At 37.7% G+C, this 3,505-nt stretch overlaps 1 long non-coding RNA gene across 1 annotated transcript; it reads right to left on the bottom strand.

Moving 5' to 3' along the window:
* Positions 1–534: 534 nt before the first annotated feature.
* On the bottom strand, positions 535–2,614 carry LOC122873241. Its single transcript, XR_006377384.1, has 3 exons — positions 2,548–2,614; positions 1,267–1,332; positions 535–1,176 (listed from the first exon to the last, which is right to left on the bottom strand). It is a non-coding gene; the product is annotated as an uncharacterized LOC122873241 (long non-coding RNA).
* Between the last annotated feature and the right edge of the window lie 891 nt (positions 2,615–3,505).

Raw genomic sequence — 3,505 nt, 5'->3', positions numbered from 1 at the left:
CAGGTATTATGTTCGTTTTGTAGTCTTTGTTTTTACTGTGTGTACTATTTTATTTTGTTCTGTAAAGCACTTTGCAACTGTGTTTTGAAAAGTGCTATACAAATAAAGTTTATTATTTATTATCGTGTTTTTTTGCCTGCAACTAATGCTTGTTTTCTATGCCTCATGATCATTGCCTGCACACCTGCCAGCCTGCTGGCCTACCCGCCTCACTGTCAGCCACACTCACAGCACCTCTAGCTCTTGCTCTCAACTTTTTACAATAAAATCCTGTTTTGTTCATCTACCTTTCGAGTATGTGTTCTGTGTGTTCCCTCGTTAATCTTAACAAAGAGATGATATTGCAGTTTCATGTCATGACAGACCTTTTGGTGATGAATCCACAGATCCAAGCACTGCCTATTGATAGAATACAGTGAAATGAATGAAATCTGTCATATAATTTGTTCAATCTGAGTAGAGTGTTCCCGTCTGAAACACAGACAGAGTTATGTGCTGAATGTGGTAGCTGCTTTGTGTCATCTGACTTTGGTTTATTTTCTTAATGACATATTGAAATGAAACGATATTTGAGGGAAAAACATGCTTTTTTAATTTTTTTTTTTTTACAATACTCTGTGGAGAAACTTAGAGTGCATTTTGTAATGAATAACAAAATACTTTGTATTTTACACAGGGAGTTGCACAGGAAGCCCATCTCAGATGAGGTAAAATAATGTGTAGTAGTCCCTTCTGACCAGCTGGGTGCACTACACAGCCACTGCAGTTATAGCTTGGAGGCGACAGCACAGGAAAAAGATTATTGAACATGTGTTCTCAAGTAACAGTATATGCCAAATATTGAATCTAAACTAGTTTTTAAGTAACTTTAAAGTAAAAGAGGAAGATGTGCTCCTTCCTATCTGCTGTCTACCTGTCTTTTCTCTCTTTTTTTACTTTTCTCTTGCAATTATCTAACCATTCTTTCTCAATTCTCAAACATTCCTCTTCCTTTTGTGCCTTCCTTTCTCTCTGTTCCTTTCTTTCCTCAGTCACAGAGAATGTGCTTTCCTCCCGGGAGTATCTCCCTCAAGCAGTAAGGCCTGTCCTTACTTGCTTGGTGTTATAGACATCCAGCCACCTGTTGCTTCATCCGCTGTATCATACCATGTCCATGATTTTGCTGTGGTCCACCCCCTCCATCAGAAAAAAAGTGCATCAGTTAGTCTGCATGACCTTTTAAATGCAGTAAAAGTACAGCGTTTGTTAGATGTATAGATATGTTACCCTTCAGTTTTTCCACTCTAGCAGGGAATCTTTACTTGAATGCAGGTTTCCCTTGCATGAAAAGTGCTTAACCAAGAACAAACAATAACATAGTTAAAACATTTATTTTAACATTTCATAGTAGCATTATGTGGTTAAATTGTTCTGTCACTGGATAAATAAAGTTAATTGAAGTGAATTTCACATTATACACAAGAGTAGTGGAGATGTATTTATTTATTTTTTAACAAATGGTTATTTTAGATTATATTAAATTAATATTCAAGTATATTTAAGTTTTCAAGTTAAGTCCCTATTACTTAATACTCAGCTTGGAAGGTTTCAGAACCCTAACTGGTCTTAAACTGGCTGTATAATAAAATAAAATATGGAGACACAATGGCTAAAGTGACTAAAGTTTTGTTCTATTGTAGTAGACATGAAAAAATATAATTGACATGGGTTAAACATTTTGATTTGGCCTCATTTCTATATGGGAAAAGTGCAAGAAAAAAATGGATTCTGCTGAAAACTCCAGGTTGAAGGTATTTACTAACCCCAAATACTGGATCAACAACATAACATTTATCCTATCAAGTGAAGAAGCCGCCCCTATATTTGCACTTTTATTGAAAACAGTTTTTGGAAATATTCGCTTTCTTGCTGTGCATTAGATGAGTAGATTGTAGACTGTCCTCACCAGAAAAATGTCTATATAGGTCATCTGTGCAAGCAGCTTATTACAACCTATGTTTATGTTTATTGTAGGATGCAACCTCTAGTGGTCGTGGTAATTATGACAGGAGCAAACAACAAACAAAGGACTTTCACCCAGGAGACCTGGATTCGTGTCCCATGTCAAACCAAAAGACTTGACGTGTTGACGTATTTTAAGTTTGAAGTTACATAACGTTATGTACGTGACTTACGTAACATACTTATTTTAACCCAAACCATGATCTTTACCTAAGCCTAACCAAGTAGTTTTTTTTTTTACGTAAACCTAACCAAACTACGACCGTTTTACAACGTTAACCATGCTACGTGACTTATGTCATGTGATTTACGTAACATATGCCTGTCCACAGGGGCACTAATTTAGGAAATGCTCCTGTGGGTCGTATTAGAGGGTAAGAACAAATGACCTCTGTGGTTGATGAGGACTTGTTGGTAGATTGATACCACTCTCATATCTGTCCTAAATACAAAGTCAGCAGACAGTTAGCTTAGCTTAGAATAAAGATTGGAAACGGGGTAAACAGCTTGCCTGGCTCTGTCTGAAGGTAACAAAATCCGCCTCACCTCTAAATAAGACGGTGTAGTCCCTCATTCGTCCAGGAGTGTTCTATCGTAGAAAAGGTTTCAGTCGTAGTCATCTGGACACTGTTTTCAGAATCAAGACGTTTCGGCTCCCATCCAGAAGTCATTCTCAATTGTGAAAAAATTGGACGGGAACTGGAAATTTAAGCTACTCTGAGTTACATAAGCCCTGCCCTCAGGAAGGAATCTGCCTGAGTGTCTGTTAATAGCTAGTTTCACCTGAAACTGACCTAATAGTTTCCATGATGGCCCAGTAATCAGTAATCAGGCCTATTGTTTTCTGGCTGCATCTACTTCATCACTGTTAAGTGCCTGATTATCACATGCTAATCAGGCACTCCGAAACGTCTTGATTCTGAAAACAGTGTCCAGGTGACTACGACTGAAACCTTTTCTACGACTCACCTCTAAAGCTCACTAATTGAGACTAAAGAGAGACGCGCTGGGCTTTCAATTAACTCCAATGTAAAACCACAAGGAGCAATATTAGACGATCAGAGCAACTGCTCCTGCCGTCCAGTCACTCCAATATTAACTTAACCGCCACCCAAAAGTATTTTCCTCACTATTAATTCCCATGTTAAGGTTTTCTTTCAATAATATTCTCAACATTTCTCAAAACTAAAACACAAAAGTGTCCTTGATAATTCAACAATACGATAGGTAAATATTGCGGCTATCAGTTTAGATCACACATGATTGGGGCACTTTTGCTTTTGTAGCCTGTGATCTTTTTGATCACCTTTTGTTGGTGTTGAGGTTTCTCTCCAGTCTCTCCTGATGTCAGGTTCACAGCTTTTTTGGCTCTGAATAGAGCCCTCACCTCTCCATTCATCCAGGCTCTCTGGTTGGGGAATTATTTTATTGTCTTTGTGATCACCACTACATGAACATATTTGCTGATGTATGATGTCACTGATGATTTATATTCCTCAAAATT

Source organism: Siniperca chuatsi, linkage group LG3 (assembly GCF_020085105.1).
Source record: "Siniperca chuatsi isolate FFG_IHB_CAS linkage group LG3, ASM2008510v1, whole genome shotgun sequence".
Lineage (NCBI taxonomy): Eukaryota > Metazoa > Chordata > Actinopteri > Centrarchiformes > Sinipercidae > Siniperca > Siniperca chuatsi.
The sequence above is the reverse complement of the archived record's forward strand: the minus strand, read 5'-3'. Positions and strand labels throughout refer to the sequence as shown.